At 37.8% G+C, this 18663-nt stretch overlaps 1 protein-coding gene across 10 annotated transcripts in view; it reads left to right on the forward strand.

The window, feature by feature from the left end:
* bt (projectin protein bent) overlaps positions 1 to 18663 on the forward strand; it is a 3328983-nt gene that overhangs the window by 2053326 nt on the left and 1256994 nt on the right. The gene's annotated exons all lie outside the window — the stretch shown is intronic.

Raw genomic sequence — 18663 nt, forward strand, 5'->3', positions numbered from 1 at the left:
GCGTGATACATAATATGTAAGTACATCAAAGTAGTGCCGCTATATAGCGGCCGCTATATATCGGTAGAATATGTTGTCAAAAATGTTGCAGTGTAAAAGTAATTATGTGGAAACTAAGAAGACGGTGAATTTCACCGTCCCGTAATATAGCTGCACGGCATAAAATATAACGCACGACGGTATAAACTCGTTCATCACAATTTTTTGCCACCGCTATTATGAAATAATTGAAATTTTTAAGCTATTGCATAGATTTTATCGCGGGCCTGGCGAATAAAGGTTCGAAAAGGTTCGGTGTTAGCAACAGGCCAAACACATAAAATTGGATCTCTATCATAAAGTTAAAGTTAAAGTTAAAGTTAAAGTTAAAGTTAAAGTCAAAGTTAAAGTTAAAGTTAAAGTTAAAGTTAAAGTTAAAGTTAAAGTTAAAGTTAAAGTTAAAGTTAAAGTTAAAGTTAAAGTGAAAGATAAAGTTAAAATTAAAAATAAGGTTAAAGTTAAAGTTAAGGTTAAAGTTAAAGTTAAAGTTAAAGTTAAAGTTAAAATTAGAGTTAAAGTTAAAGATAAAGTTAAACTTAAAGTTAAAGTTAAAGTTAAATTTAAAGCTAAAGCTAAAGTTAAAGGTAAAGTTAAAGTAAAAGTGAAAGTTAAATTTAAAGTTAAAGTTAAAGTTAAAGATAAAGATAAAGTTAAAGTTAAACTTAAAGTTAAAGTTAAAGTGAAAGTGAAAGTTAAAGTTAAAGTTAAAGTAAGTTAAAGTTAAAGTTAAAGTTAAAGTTAAAGCTAAAGTTAAAGTTAAATTTAAAGTTAAAGTTAAACTTAAAGTTAAAGTTAAAGTGAAAGTGAAAGTTAAAGTTAAAGTAAGTTAAAGTTAAAGTTAAAGTTAAAGCTAAAGCTAAAGTCAAAGTTAAAGTTAAAGTGAAAGATAAAGTTAAAATTAAAAATAAGGTTAAAGTTAAAGTGAAAGTGAAAGTTAAAGTTAAGGTTAAAGTTAAAGTTAAAGTTAAAATTAGAGTTAAAGTTAAAGATAAAGTTAAACTTAAAGTTAAAGTTAAAGTTAAATTTAAAGCTAAAGCTAAAGTTAAAGGTAAAGTTAAAGTAAAAGTGAAAGTTAAATTTAAAGTTAAAGTTAAAGTTAAAGTTAAAGATAAAGTTAAAGTTAAACTTAAAGTTAAAGTTAAAGTGAAAGTGAAAGTGAAAGTTAAAGTTAAAGTTAAAGTAAGTTAAAGTTAAAGTTAAAGCTAAAGTTAAAGTTAAAATTAAAGTTAAAGTTAAAGTTAAAGTTAAAGTTAAAGTTAAAGTTAATGAAAAAATGACTCGCTTTCACTGTCCAGCAACTGCATTCACTCGCACAACATATTTTAATCGTAGATAACCATAATATATAAAGAAAAGAATACTTAAAATCATTTTCTTACATTTTTTTGTTATATAAATAAAATTTATATACAAAAATTTTAATTTTTGAAAAATTTTTTTTCCAATTAAATAAAAAAAAATATAAAAAAAAATCGGCCCACTCCGAGATTAGAGGGGATAATTGCAGAATTTATTGAAGTTTTTAATGAGAAAAAAAAGAAATTCGAAAAATCTCGAAAAACTGGGGGTTCGGGGTTCAAAACTGGTCGAAATGGGATGGAATACCCCATATGTATATATATTGAATTTTATTTCGTCGATATTTCGACCTCAATCTGGGGTCATTCTCAAAAACTCTTGGGTGTAGCTTGTCGACGAAATAAAATTCAATATATATACGTATAGGTATATAAAATCTATCCTTGTTTTAATCTGAATATATTTGTATATGGTCCCGAGATCGTTAAATATTTAAAATTTATAAATCTAAGGCCGAAAATAATCAGAAAATAATAATAAAAATACTAAAAAAAACACGCAAATGAAAAATTTAAGTTTGCGAACCATCTGCCGTAACTGTTCGTAGTTTCCAACTCGGGAAGAATATTAATTCTAATTTAACAAGTAAGGAGGGACTGTCTTCGGCTGTGCCGAAGACTTCATACCATTCATGAATGGGTCTGAACAATAATCTTATCCCGTTCGCAATCTCCAAATAATCGGATGTATAAGATAAGAAATATATAGTGAACAAATGTACATACCTAAACGATTTTTAAGATAAATATAAAATAAAAAAGGCAAAAAACCCCCTTATCTTTACGATCGGTTGTATGGGATATATATTATATATAGCTCCGATCGAAATGATTATTAGAGGAAATCTTCTATGATATATTAGAAAATAAATCACCAAGTTTCACGTTTTTATATTGGAAACTAAGGGACAAATGGCCAAAAAATTTTCTGTGTGAACGATCGGTTGTATGGGATAGGTATATACTATATACATATAGCTCCGATCAAAGTGATTTTTTCAGGAAATCTTCTATGATAGAATAAGTATCACCAAGTTTAACGTTTTTATATTGGAAATTAAGGGAGAAATGGATAAAAAACTTTCTATCTGAACGATCGGTTGTATGGGATATATATTATATATAGCTCCGATCGAAATGATTATTAGAGGAAATCTTCTATGATATATTAGAAAATAAATCACCAAGTTTCACGTTTTTATATTGGAAACTAAGGGACAAATGGCCAAAAAATTTTCTGTGTGAACGATCGGTTGTATGGGATAGGTATATACTATATACATATAGCTCCGATCAAAGTGATTTTTTCAGGAAATCTTCTATGATAGAATAAGTATCACCAAGTTTAACGTTTTTATATTGGAAATTAAGGGAGAAATTGCTAAAAATCTTTCTATCTGAACGATCGGTTGTAATAGGATAGAAATAGCTATCATATCAGCCAGTATGTTTAATTCCTTACATTTTTCATCATAATAAGAATACAGTAATTTAATAAGAGAGATTATTTTTGACCATGTATCGTTAACAATATTCTAAAATAGCACATAAAGCAAGCAAAATGGGAAAACCAGTTTGCTGAAATAAACAATTTCATAATATAATAACATGTGAGAATGTTTTGGGAAATCTGTCAACGGCTTCTTCAGGTGTGATTTCGATGTCGACATGTGTATATAAGAGTGCTAAGCGGACGGAGCTTTTGCTTAAATTAACATAATTGGTATTAGTTTTTGATTTTTGTTTGTTTACATATTTATTTTAGCGTGAAATCCACGAAACTGATGAACTTTGAAGGCAATTCAAACTCCTGCTTTTTCCAATAAATTTTAGTAAAGAAAAACTAGTGCAAAATTTCATTGTACCAATTTTCAGACACCTGTCATATCCATAAACCAATAAACAGATCCCGCATTAAAAAATTAGAGAGCAAAAAATCGTAGTTGGCTGGGAAATAAATTTTCTCTGCGTGACGTCACGCTTTTGTCAACATGTTTCATTGCTGACGCAGTGTTCAGACTTTATTCCAATAGGAGTGTTTTGCTCCGTTCTTACCTTCTACTAGTAAATAGCATTATTACCTAATATCTTTTGGTTGAAGTTTTCATAGCATACGTATGAAAAGGTGATTGTTTATAAGTGACGATTAGATGAAATGACACGAATTCATTGTACGTGTCTTAAGACATGTTTGTTCACATTTTAGTCACAGTTTTTGTACTTTTTTCGTACGGAATGAGAATAGAAGGAGTAAAATGTAAGTAAAATATGTGTCCGGACGCGATCTGTGCAGTCTGCCAAAATTCAACATATAGCACTTATTGAAGTTTTATATAAAAATGAAGTACGTTGAGTCAGTGTGAGGTCAGCTAACCCTGTTCTGCGATAACAGTCGCCAATTGGGAAGCACCAAGCGAGGTCAAAGCTTCCTCCAACTGTCTCTCCCAACTCAGTGAAGGTCTTCTCTTTCCTCTGTTTACAAACTGCCGGAGCGTATTTGTTCATCCTCATAACATGACCTAGCTAGCGAAGCTTTCTGATTTTATTCGCTGAAGTATCGTGTCATCTGCGAAAAGCTCATATCGCTTATCATTATACCTCCTTCGATACTCGCCGTGGACATCACGGATAAGACTATACATTTTCCTCCTTTTCTCTCGAATACTCCAAGAGCCATCTCATCTTCTCTCGAAGCGTATTTTTCACCATCGGCAATCGGGATATCGGTTTCGTCTTCCATACTTTGTACGTCAGCTACCAGGTCAATCGTTTCTACAGGAATATGCCCAGGCCTTGAAACCTTCTGTCACTAAAAGAGCATGAAATATGTATGGTAAACCGAAAAAATAATAATACAAATTTTTCGCGATAAATATCCGGGAATATAGAGCCCACTTTGCTTCCAGAATGAGGTGTACTTATGGGAGCATTATTTAATCATCCTACACGTTTTAGGCCGACTCCATGTGCACCTTATAAGGCAGATAACTTCTTTGCTGAGAAACATTTCATGGCAAAAACACAATCGAAGGGATTGCCTAGCCACCAAATCAATTTGATGTTAGTTGTTCGCCCGCTTTCAAAAAGGAAGAAAAAATTAGCTCCGAAATTTTAATTTTTTCTCCGGCATATTCGTTTACTCAGGTAATAGTTTTAAATACTCCGAAAACTGGTAGCGAAATATGAGAGAAATGTAATTAATCTAAAAACTTCAAAAGCGCTACGTCATCAAACTTTTTTTTTCAAATTCGATTACAAATACAACATTTCCGGAATGCCAGATCTTGGCTCATTTGTTTATGTGCCATATCTGCGCAGATAGATCTATTTCGAAGACTGCTGAGTCTTCATCGGTAGTACGCTTTATGTCCACTGCTCTAACCATTTAGCAGAGGTGGTTTTTTTTACTGATAAATTGCTACTTTTATTCCCATTTACCAACTTTTTTAAATCTATATTCCAATCCAAATTAAATAATATTTTTACAATTATAAACAAGTAAGGACGGGACTGTCATCGGCTGTGCCGAAGATTTCATACCATTCATGAATGGGGCTGAACAATAATTTTATCACATTCGCAATCTACAAATAATCGGCTGTATAAGATAAGAAATATATAGTGAACAGATGTACATACCTAAACGATTTTTAAGATAAATAAAAATAAAACAAGTAAAGAAGGTTAAGTTCGGGTGTAACCGAACATTACATACTCAGTTGAGAGCTATGGTGACAACATAAGGGAAAATAACCATGTAGGAAAAAGAACCGAGGGAAACCCTGGAATGTGTTTGTATGACATGTGTATCAAATGAAAGGCATTATAGAGTATTTTATGAGGGAGTGGGCCATAGTTCTATAGGTGGACGCCATTTAGGGATATCGCCATAAAGGAGGATCAGGGTTGACTCTAAAATTTGTTTGTACGATATCGGCATCAAATGAAAGGTGTTAATGAGTATTTAAAAGGGAGTAATCCTTAGTTCCATAGGTGGACGCCTTTTCGAGATATCGCCATAAAGGTGGACCAGGGGTGACTCTAGAATGCGTTTGTACAATATGGGTATCAAACGAAAAATGTTAATGAGTATTTTAAAAAGGAGTGGGCCTTAGTTCTATAGGTTGACGCCGTTTCGAAATATCGCCATAAAGGTGGACCAGGGGTGGCTCTAGAATGTGTTTGTACGATATGAGTTTTTTCTAAAGTTATATTTCGCGTCAATAAGCCAATCCAATTACCATGTTTCATCCCTTTTTTCGTATTTGGTATAGAATTATGGCATTTTTTTCATTTTTCGTGCTTTTCGATATCGAAAAAGTGGGCGTGGTCATAGTCGGATTTCGTTTATTTTTTATACCAAGATAAAGTGAGTTCAGATAAGTACGTGAACTAAGTTCAGTAAAGATATGTCGATTTTTGCTCAAGTTATCGTGTTAACCGCCATGCGGAAGGACAGACGGACGACTGTGTAAAAAACTGGGCGTGGCTTCAACCGATTTTGCCCATTTTCGCAGAAAACAGTTAGTGTCATAAAATCTATGCCCTAACCAAATTTAAAAGGATTGGTACATTTTTGTTCGACTTATGGCATTAAAAGTATCCTAGACAAATTAAATGAAAAAGGGCGGAGCCACACCCATTTTGAAATTTTCTTTTATTTTTGTATTTTGTTGCACCATATCATTACTGGAGTTGAATTTTGACATAATTTACTTATATACTGTAAAGATATTAAATTTTTTGTTAAAATTTTACTTAAAAAAATTTTTTTTTATAAGTGGCCGTGGTCCTTCTCCGACTTTGCTAATTCTTATTAAGCATACATATATTAATAGGAGAAACGTTCCTACCAAATTTCATCATAATATCTTCAACGACTGCCAAATTACAGCTTGCAAAATTTTTAAATTACCGTCTTTTAAAAGTAGGCGGTGCCACGCCCATTGTCCAAAATTTTACCAATTTTCTATTCTGCGTCATAAGTTCAACGCACCCACCAAGTTTCATCGCTTTATCTGTTTTTGGTAATGAATTATGAAATTTGATGAAACTTGAAGCTTCTAGCCGTAAAAAAAATGGCAAAAATTACAGTTTATATGGGGTACATAATATATATAACACCGATCTCTATGATTTTTTTCGACAACAATATATGCTATATACGTATGTATTTGGTGAAATTTGAAGCTTCTAGCTCTTAAAATGGGGCAGAAAGTGCGAAAAGTTTCTTACCTGAACAATCGGTTGTATGAGATATATACTATTGTGACGAATATTAGTGACATTAATAGCGTTTTCTCTTCTGGCCAAAGTGTTACGCTTTTTGTACGCCGCGCAAGGGTTGTTTTTCTATTCTAAAAAATAGGCAACGCCTTTACGGGGTATTTCGTTCTCTTGTCAAAATTGTTTTCCTGCTCGCAACGCAAAAGCGTTACACGTTTACCCTGTATACAATGGCGGTGTGGCAGTGCAACTCTCAATTCTTTCTTAAGTTCTACATATACTCTGTTAATATGAGTGAATATGGTGAGTTTAAATGTTCTTGTATGCACTATAAATGTTGAACATTTTCTGGGGTAGGAGTAACTCTATTAAGGCTTTATCATTTACTTAGGCAACAATTTATTTCAGAAAAGAAAACGCTATAAGTGATACTCACATCACTACTCTGATGCTAAGTAAATGAAGCCACAAATACCATAAAGCAGGCAGACACTTGTATCTACATAAACGAATCATTCATTATGTCTACACATATATACGTACACGCAGCGGAGAGAGACGCACAAACACATGCATACATCTTATCTGAGATACTCCCAAAAGTAGGCAAAAATCTCTGAAAGTATCACTCACATATACACGCGCATATGAAAAGCTATAACGTGCATCTGTAGCTATAGCTGGCAATTTTATAGCTGGTAACTAAGTTAAATTCTAGAAACTCCTAGAAGTATGCGAACGAGGAAATCACAGAGTATAAAATGAGGTAAAGCTGAGAATCAGTAATCAGTTTGATTTAAGCACGCTATCTGTTGAGAAGTAGAAGTGTTATTGTGAAGAACTTTAATAAAGGCCATTTTGCATTATTGAATAGTGGATTTATTTATTCAACAGTTTAGTGGTTCGAACGTTAGTAGAAGGTTGCAAATAAGCGGAATTGCACTAAATTCGTTACAATGGGTGTCAGAAGAGGAATTGTTGAATAAATTCCGAAGATTTCGAGTACAACAAGGACATGGCAAAGTGGAGTGAATTGAAGATCCAGCAATTGTAAAAGGAGTTGGAGAACCGTGGGTTGAGTACAACCGGCAATAAGATCGAACTTCAAGCACGGCTACGAGATGCTATGGAGTCGGAAGGAATAAATGTTGGACAGTACGTATTGCTTCTTGATAGCGACGAGACAACAATAAAATGGAAGAGACAGTTACGCAGGCAGTTGCGAGCGCAGACTTGAACATGATATTGGCTGCAATATCTGCACAAACGTCGACAGTAACATCCAAGATGGAAACTCAACTGGAAGAACAGTAAACATATATGGCATCCCAACTGGAATCGCAAGAGACACGCATAACATCCAGGGTGGAATCACAAGAAAGGCGTATTTCAGAAATGTCGACACAGATTACATCCAAGATTAAAACACAGCTAGAAGAACAGAAGACATATATAGCCGAGCAGTTGTAAGCACAAGAGGCTCGCATATCATCGCAGTTGTCAGAACAGGAAGCAAGGGTATCATCAAAACTGGAAGCACAGGATGCAAAAATCGCTCAATTTCAGGCAGAAGTCGACGATTTAAAAGGTCGTATGGAGCAGTTGCAACTAAATCGTCCAGCAGTTTCAGCGAGTAATCCAAAGGTAAAAACACCATCCTTTGACGGCTCTGTTCCTTTCCAGGTATTAAAGCTGCAATTTGAGAGGACGCCAGCAGTGAACAACTGGAATGCTGAAGATAAAGTTGCTGCACTGTTCATGACATTGAAAGGGCCTGCAGCTGAGATTTTACAAACCATTCCAGAGGGCGAACGGAACTGTTATGAAGCATTGATGGGCGCTCTAGATATACGATACGGAACCGAGCATAGGAGACATTTGTACCAAATGGAGTTACTGAACCGGTTCCAGAGGGCTGGGGAAACATTGCAAGAGTTTGCGTCGGATGTTGCAAGGCTGGCACATTTAGCGAATGCGGACGCACCCGCGGAATACACCGAAAAGGTAAAAATTTTGAGCTTTATTAATGGAATACGGGAAGTCGAAATGCAGCGAGCGACATACGCAAAACCAAAACCTACATTTGCAGAAACGGTATCACATGCTCTGATTCAGCAAACAGCGTCGCTTCTGTGTAAGCCAGTTTTCAAAGCACGCCGTGTGGAAGTAGAAGGGCCAGAGTGGGTAGACGCAATTTTGGGAACTTTAAAAGGAACGCAACAGAAGAATAATGGTGCAATAAAATGTTTTAAGTGTGAAAAGCCAGGGCACAATGCATGTCATTGCAGCACCGGTCCTGGTAGTTCCAACTTGGCTGGTCGTAAACGTAAAGCTGGAGGAGATAAGCAAGAGCGAGTCAGATGTAAAGATCGAAAACTTGCCCCAGCTATTGAATGTCCTGTGATATCTATTTCGCAAATTGGAAGAAACTCGAGCAGTCTTACAGTCAAAGGAAATGTGGATGGCAAGGAACGTGTACTGACTGTAGATACGGGCGCGTCTCATTCCTTAATCCGATCTGATTTGGTCAACACTAGGGTAAAGCCATTACCCGGAGCAAGGTTGCGTACGACACTGGCGAGTATAACCAAGTCCTGGGAGAAGTTATACGTGAAGTCTTAATCGGTAAGGTCACGGTTCTACACAAATTCGTTGTGGCGGAGATTGTTGATGAAGTTATATTGGGAGTGGACTTATTAGTTGACCATGACATCAAGATCGATATGCAGAGAAGGATTATGCGCTATGAGAACCAGGATGTGACACTTAACTTCAGTTTGGAAAAAGGGTTCAGCAGTAATCGAGTACTGGTGGAGAGGAGTCGAAAAAGACCACGAAAGTCAAAGGTAAAGGTTGATGGATCGAATGGGCCAAATAAATCGAAATCAAAGATACCTGCGAGAGAAACACTGGCGTTGACAAACCCAAATGGACGCACTAAAACGAAGGAAAGAATTTTGCAGAAAGAATGCAAGGGCACACTACTGTTGTGAAACGTGGGAACGATATTGATTATGCAAAGCCAATCCGCCAAGATCAAGCTCTGCGAAGTAGTTCATTGGCCAAACAACAGGGTGTGGGGGAACGGCCCAGGGTAATGATTAGTAGGATGAAACACGGGTACGACAAGAACTATAATTCGGAAGGTTTCTTGGAGGGAGATTTGATACTGCTGTACAACCATCACCAGCGGAAAGGTGTTTCATCCAAATTTTGGTGCAGTTGGGAAGGCCGTCCCCTTCAATGTTGGTCGCCTTGTCGTGGAGAAGGGGCTTAAGTATCATGTTGGGATCTCCTCTGCGGAGGGGTGCCAACACGAGACGAACTAAGAGGAAAGCACCATATGTCCTACAGCGTCGTTGGCGTGTTCAGAAGAACGCATCACTTGTCGCTGCAGGAGATGTGAGGATTGCCGCACTAACCACACCCAAGCCAAGGTGTTGAGGTACCCGTGCCGATGGCTGTGTGGTCAGCGGGTGTATACTGAAAGACTGATCGCGAACGGTCCCCTCCGATGCCCGGGCAAGGTCGGTTGTGTAAGTGCCTTACCCCCGATATGCTGGCTCTGCCGGGGGCTGACTAACCATTCCATGCAAACTCGTGGGAACTTTATGCCCAAAGCAAATAAAGATAAAAAAAGGAGGGGGAGAAAGGGAGCGTTCTGGGAACGCTCTCTAAAGACGATCTTCTGGCGACGCCAAAAACTCCTGGGGGAGCCCAACCTGGCGGAGCTGGGTGAGGATGGGTCGTCAATCCTCGGAAGGCGAGCAGGCGAGTCTTAACCCAATGATCAGGGTGGCTCAAATTAACCTGAAGCACGCAAAATTCGCCTCGGATAACCTGCTGGTTCTTCTCAGGGAGGAGGACATTGATGTCTGCCTAGTGCAGGAACCATGTGTCTTGCGGCCACAGGAATACTATTAATGCTTTCTTTTTACCTAATATCAGTAGTTACGATGTTGCTGTGGTCAAGGTCGGGTCAAGAAGCGGCCGAATGACGGTCGCCTCGGCTTATATGGTCCAGGATCGGCCCGCTCCTCCATAGGAGGTAGCGAAAATGGTAGCACAAACAGCCAAGAAGGAGACGGTCGTGTGGGTTGCGACGGCAACGCAAGGTACGCGGTTTTGGGGAGCAGCGAGATAAACAAACGGGATGAGTCTCTGTTTGAATTTATATTAGCTAACAACCTTTTCTTATGTAACAAGGGCAGCTCTCCCACCTTTAGTTTTCCGAGTACGGCGAACTACCCGGGGTGGGAGGAAGTCTTTTATATAACACTAAAATCTGACTCCCGGGTGCTTACGGTTAGAAACTGGGAGGTGTCGAAAAAACTTTCCCTGTCGGATCACCGGTTGATCCTTTTCAACATAGACTGGGAAAAAGAAAAAAGTCAGCCGCACATAAACCCTACACGTACGTCCTGGAGCCTATTTGACAAGATAGTCAGTGATAGGCTCCATAGAAGTAGGACGCCTATTCAATCTACAGACAGTCTTGACGACCGAGTCCGGTCTCTGGAGAAAGGTTTTCAGGTGGCCTTTAAAGTCGCCTGTCCAATTTCGAGGAGCAAAAAGACCTTCCCACCGTGGTGGGACGAAAATCTCAGCGACCTGAGGTAAAAGCTGAGGAGGGTCTTCAACGACTGTCACTTCAGGAACGATTTGCAGGAGTACAGGACGGCTCTGAGGGAGTATAAGAAAGCCATATTGACAGAAAAATCAAGCTCCTGGCGAGAACACTGCAAGTCGATTGAGTCCACGAAGGACTCAGCTATATTCTTGCCAAGAGTCATTCAAACAAGACATTTGTCAAGCGCGCCGATGGAACATGGGCAGGATCGGCGGCTGAGACTCTAAACATCCTTGTAGATGCTCACTTCCGGATGGATCGGGGGAGGGAGTACGCGATAGAGAGACGGCACATCAGGAAGTACCTGTTGGCCAAATAGACAACCTTTTAGAGGAGAAGAAAATTGCATAGATAGCTTCTCTCCATATAAATTACCGGGCTTGGATGGTATTCTACCTATTATGCTGCAGAAGACTCAGAAATCTTTGGTTAAGGAACTAAATTAGATCTTCGAGGCATGCATTCGTCTCAAGCACACTCCGGTCTCGTGGACGAAAAAAAGGGTGATTTCATCCCTAAGGCCGGCAGAAGGGGGCATGAAGTAGCCAAAGACTTTCGGCCAATAAGTCTCACGTCGTTTGTTCTGAAAACTTTCGAAAGGCTTTCACCTCTGCTTTACTTGATCACCATAAATGAAATCCTAGGAACACTTAACTCAGGGGGGTTAAGATCGTGGCGTATGCCGACGACGTGGCGATCTTGGTCTCTGGTCCTTTCCCCTCCGTAATGAGCGAAATCATGGAAAGGGCCTTGGATAAATTCAACAGGTGGCGCAGGGTTGTCGCCTTAGGTTAAATCCCGACAAGACGGACCTGCTTCTCTTCACGAGGAAGTACAAGCCACCTGCCTTCAGACTACCATTCTTAAACGGCCAGCAACTAAACCTGTCATCGAATACCAAGTATCTGGGACTAACAATTGACTGCAAGTTGAATTGGAAAGTATGCATCGAAAAACGGGTACGGAAGGCCTACATCGCCTTCTATGCCTGCAAATCAATGTTTGGTAAGAAATGGAGACTCAAGCCAAGCATGATACTTTGGATGTACGAGGCGGTGGTGCGACCGGTGCTTACCTATGGTTCCATAGTCTAGTGGGAAACTCTATGTAAGAGCTAAAACCTCATCAGCCTGCAAAAAGTTCAGCGCACTGCGTGCGTTGGTGCCATAGGGGCCGGACGCACTTGCCCCACAGCTGCTTTAGACCCCATTTTGCACCTGCTTCCGATCGACTTGCATATACTTTGTATATCGTCACAAACCGCACTGAGACTCAGGGAGTCTGGTTGTTGGAAGGATACTCAGCAAGGGCATAGTAGTATCCTAAAGAAACTTCCGGATGGACAGATTACTACCCTCGCAAACTGAAGTTTGAGTACGGTTGTAATACCGCCATTCCAAGCAGGAATGAGTGGAAGAGAAACCCGGGCATAAGGGTCGACGACATCCAAATCTACACTGTTGGCTCTAAGATGGAATCGGGAGTGGGGGCCGGGGTCTTCTCTGAGTATGCCTCATTCAGACTTCCATCGCACTGCAGCGTGTTTCAAGCATAAATCCTCGCGATTTGGCAAGCCTGCAAATCACTGGAGGGCTTGAATGCAGCTAGTAAAGTTTGCATCCTGTCGGATAGCCAAGCAGCGATAAAAGCGCTATCTTCGCCACACATTAACTCAAAATTAGTGTGGGCTTGTAAGCGACTCATATCCCAGTTATCCACCAATCTAGAACTACGCGTTATTTGGGTTCCGGGTCATAGGGGGACAGAGGGTAACGAGAAGGCCGATGAGCTAGCACGCAGGGGCTCATCGGAGATGAACGAGGAAATAACCAGTGTCGAAGTAGGCATACCCTTAGCTCTAACCAAGGGGAATATCCAAATCTTCTACTTGAAGGAAGCACAAACAAAGTAGAACAACATCACCACCTGTGCAATATCAAAATCTGAGAAGTCTTCTGAACTGATAGCAGTCTGCACCGGTCATTGGGCAGTAGGTACGCATGCGGAAAAGATGGGCATTCCGTATAACGACTACTGCAGAAGCTGCAAAGTTCCAAATGCCAAGGAGACAGTAAAACACTTTATGTGTAAATGCCCGGCTCTAGCTAGAGCCCAGCTAAGGTTCCTTGGAACCCCGTTTCTAGAAGACCTCAGAGGGTTATCTGTGATAGCAATCCCGAATATTCTTAATTTTATCAACAACTCTGGCTGGTTGTAATACATTGACCGTAACATTCCGTAGGTTTTTAGACGAGTTACATGCCATCAAAACGGCTTTAAATAGCTACTTGGGCGACCAGGGTCGTTACCATTTCACCTACCTACCTATTTCGGAAAGCCCGTGCAGAGTTGTGAAGAGGATCAGTGATGTCATCTACCGCATACAAACAATTAGGAAACCACGAAATAGAGGGGTTGTTCATTTGGACAGGCTAGCAGCGGTTAGATCGAGAGATTTTTCTGATCGGGACGATCAGACTTAGGTGGGGGCAGTGTGACGAATATTAGTGACACTAAGTGATACTAAAATCACTAGCCTGATACTAAGTAAATGAAGCCACAACAACCATAAAGCAGGCAGTCACTTCTATCTACATAAATGAATCAATCATTATGTCTACACATATGTACGTACACGCAGCGGAGAGAGATTCACAAACACATGCATATATCTTATCTGATATACTCCCAAAAGTAGGTAATCATCTGTGGAAGTATCACTCACATATACACGCGCATACAAGAAGCTATAACGTGCATCTGTAGCTATAGCTGGTAATTTTATAGCTGGTAACTAAGTTAAATTCTAGAAACGACTAGAAGTATGCAAAGGAGGAAATCAGAGAGTATAAAAGGAGGTAAGCACGCTATCTGTTGAGAAGTAGAAGTGTTATTATAAAGTACTTTAATAAAGGCCATTTTGCATTATTGCATAGTGGAGTTATTTATTCAACAGTTTAGTGGTGATTCGAACGTTTGTAAAAGGTTGCAAATAAGCGGAATTGTACTAAATTCGTTTCACTATATATACCATCGATCTCTATGATTTTTTCACACAACATTATATGTTATATACCTAACCAATCGGTGAAATTTGAAGCTTCTAGCTGTTAAAAATTGGCAGAAATTGCGAAAAGTTTCTTATCTGAATGAGATATATACTATATATACCACCGACCTCTATGATTTTTTCAGACAACATTATATGCTATATACCTAAGCATTTGGTGAAATTTGAAGCATCAAGCTGTTAAAATGGGGCTGAAATTGCGAATATATATACCACCATATATATACTATATATACCACCGAGCTCTATGATTTTTTCAGACAACAATATATGCTATATGAGTCATTATTTTAGAAATCGTACGGATTTGTTGAAAAAAAATTCACTTTTTTAAAAGACACCAAATTTATTTGTTTGAATATTTTCGCAGTTTAAACCAGCATATATATCAGGATTTCCTCGAAAAAAATTTTTTTCAGAGATCTGCATATGCTCAGATTCGATGGGTAAGCAAACTTGCCCACATTCAAAATGCTATATCTTTAGTTCCACTCGCCGTATCTTATTCGTTTTTATTCCGTTTTAAAGGTAATAATATTTGCTTTGTAAGTGCGTTAAAAAAATATATAATTATAAAAAATTAAAATAATGAATAAAAAATGAATTATTTAAATAATTATTACATACTGTTTTCCCACACGAAAATTTTCGAAAAAATATATATAGTATGCGATACACTTTCTTCGTCGTTGGACAATTTTGTGGTTCAAAAGATATGAACTTATTTCTGACCTGACCTCGAGCAACTTGCTTACATTTACTTGCAGCAGGTACGTGCTACAATTGTATACAGCCAACGCCTGCCTGTGTATGCATGCATGGTCAACTCAACTACAACATACATACATATATCATATATGTTCTACTAATGACTTAGCAGGTAGCTAGTTTTACGAAATTATTATTTATGTCAGAATTAGTATAACTAGATGTAAGATTGTAAATAGAAACCAGAATCAAATTTTATTTCAATGCAGAAACTTCGTTCATTTCTTTAATTCAGAAACTTCTTGTTTTGTATTGCGAGTTTTAAATAAATATTATTAGGAAAATGCCGAAAGTTAAATGTTTTAATCCATTTGATTTGCCTCCGCACTCAAACACCAAAAACTACGGGACTCTGAGAAAAGTAAAAACCATTTATTGACGCTGGATATTCCTGTAACAAAAAAAGCGATGGAACAACGAATTTGCAACAAATGCCGACTGATGTTTCTTAGTTACAACTTTCAAACGTCACACATCCAATGTTCCTTTACGTATCGTGATTTTAGAGGCATAGATTACAGTTCCCTTAATGCAGCGGTGGAGTCGGTCGAGGGAAGCTTGATTCGTACGCTGACATCGGTCGATGATCAGGCATCATTCCTACAGAACCATATTATTAGGCTTTTCGACAACCATGTGCCAGTGAAACTCAAAGCTGCTACACGCAATAATACCCCTTGGTTTAGTGCCAGTCTAAAACACTTAATTCACCAGCGTAACCTTGCTTACTCACGATGGTAAAGATACAAAACCCTGGAGGATCACAACTGCTTCAAAGCAGCTAGGATCGCTGCAAACAAAGCCGTTAGGTCAGCTAAACAGAAATTTTATAATAACAAGTGCCGTGCTGCTTTGAGTTCGAAGGAAACCTGGAAGTCGATTAAAGATATTGGTATCGGAAAATCCAAATGCGATATTTCTGTCCTCCCTGATGTAGACATTAACGAGATAAATATAAATTTTGTAAATCTGCCAATCTCAACTGACAATATATGTGCTGACAATTATTGTATTCGCGCTAATATTGATTTTGGTCCTCTTGAGTTTGCTAGTGTCGATGATTGTGATGTCATTTAAGCCATTCTTCAGTAAACTCTAATGCTATGGGATTCGATGGTATATGTCCGAAATTTTTAAAAATAATTCTTCCTAAAATCCTTCCTCACTTAACCTACTTGGCTAACTCTGTGCTGACGTCCTGTGTATTTCCCAAATGTTGGAAAGTTGCTAAGGTAATCCCAATCCCCAAGCAAAACAAGGAGTATAGACTTATAGCTATTCTGCCTTTCCTTTCCAAGTTCGTCGAACGAATTTTGCACTGTCAGATAAATACTTATGTGCAGGATAATAACCTTCTCACAGATTCCCAGTCTGGATTCAGGTCAAATCGTAGCTGTAAAACGGCGCTCCTATCGGTGATAGAGGATATTCGAGAACAAGTTGCCAAAATTTTTACTGCTTTCCTAACTCTTCTCGACCATTCAAAAGCGTTTGACTCGGTCGACCACGCCGTTCTCTGCAAGAAGCTGGACAACCTATTTAATTTCTCCAACTGTGCCACAACCCTAAACAGATCGTAAGTGGAATGGAAAATTTAATTTTAGACAACACTATTATAGAAAACTTTGACACGGCTAAAAATCTAGGTGTAGTTTTTAACAAAACCTTGACATGGAAAGATCACAACTTCCGCACAGTGGGAAAAGTGTATGGGATGCTTCGTACACTCTGGCTTACACAATATTTTACTCCGTTACATATTCGTCTACTAATGGCAAAAGCGTACTTAATACCTACGCTCGTTTATGGTTGTGAGATTTACTCTAACTGTGACTATGTATGTAATAGGAAACTTAATGTTGTTTATAACAACATTGCTAGATACGTCTATGGGTTGAAAAGACTTGAACACGTCTCTCATCATGCTTACAGGTTGCAAAACATTTCTTTCGATAACCTTATTAAACTTAAAACGCTCATTACGCTACATAAATTAATATATATGAAGGAACCTGACTATCTGTATCGGAGGCTAAATTTTCTCCAGTCGTCTAGATCTGTTCTCCTTACCCACTTCAGACATCGTATGCTAATATCTGATCGCCAGTTCTTCATTACTTCCATACGTCTTTGGAACTCGCTCCCTTCTAGACTTAGGCTTATAAGCAATGCTCTGGTCTTCAATAAAGAATTAACAAGTTTCTATAATAACCTAGACAATTAAAATACTGATTTCTTCTAAGCAAATGTACTCTATCATTCGTTTATTTATTTATTTATTATTTATTGAATATATTATTTATTGTAACCTTTTCTTAGCCATAGCCATTAGCTTTAAGTTTCAAGTTTAAATTGTTCCTATTTTATGCCTTTTACCGACTAGCACTATAAAATAATTTTTGCCAAATTGTTGTGCTGGGATGAGTTGCCTAATAAATACAAATACAAAGCTATCTAAAATCAACAAAGATAATGAGGTTTGTATATACTTGCATATATAATAATTGAATATAAAAATTTAGAAACAATATATCTATTTATGTAACTCATATGTAAAACATTGGCAGCTGCCCCCATGTACACATATGGTTTTCCAAATTTTAACTTCAATATTATTAAATTCGTCAAATATTAGGTACTTATCATACATTTATTCGTTTTTCCAGATGACAGAATCAGATGATATTAATTTCAGCGAAGTACTCACTGAAACTGATAGCGACGTGAATTACGCTCCGGAATGTTCTACATCTGTATCATTGGAGAAAGACAGAGAAGACATGTTCGAGGCAACTAGTTTAATCAACAAAGGCTTAGATATATCGAAGTTTCACCAATTCAAAAAAAGGGTTCATCAAAAACGCTATTCAACTGAAAAAATGCAGAATGTTTCTAAAGCAATTCCAGGAAAAATGTTTGGCATACCCAGTAATGACAACGTTTGCTTCGATGAAAATGGTGAAAACGAAATATTACAAACTCTTAAAGACGCAATCGATACCACCAGTAATCGAGAAAAACAACTCAGAATTTTAACTATTTGAAAAGATTGGCCTCATCAGAAAATTCAACATCATTTCTTTGCTACCGTTCATATGATAACTGTTGCTAAAAAAAATGCTGAGGAAAAAGGAATTCTGGAAGAAGCAAATCCCAAGAGTCATCCATCATTAGAAAGAGAAGTTATTGATTTAATAGCACAGTTTTATGAACTGGATGAAAATAGTCGTGTGATGGCCGGGAAAAAAGATTTTGTCTCCGTAAAAATTAATAACGAAAGCATTCATGTGGAAAAGAGCTACTCTTGATAAACTTACGCGAACTTCATCAAATGTTTAAGGAAAATCACCCCACGGTTAAGTGTAGTTTTTCAAAGTTTGCAACTTTGAGGCCAAAACATTGTGTTCTAGCAGGTTGAAGTGATACTCATTCAGTATGTGTTTGCACTATACATGAGAACGTCAAATTATTAGTCGAAGGACCTAACATCAAACATCTAACTGCTGAGTCTGTGCACCCAATAAAAAGCTATCAAGACTGTTTAAAACGTATGTTATGTTTTAATGCATCAA

The sequence above is a fragment of the Eurosta solidaginis genome, chromosome X, assembly GCF_040869045.1.
Source record: "Eurosta solidaginis isolate ZX-2024a chromosome X, ASM4086904v1, whole genome shotgun sequence".
NCBI lineage: Eukaryota > Metazoa > Arthropoda > Insecta > Diptera > Tephritidae > Eurosta > Eurosta solidaginis.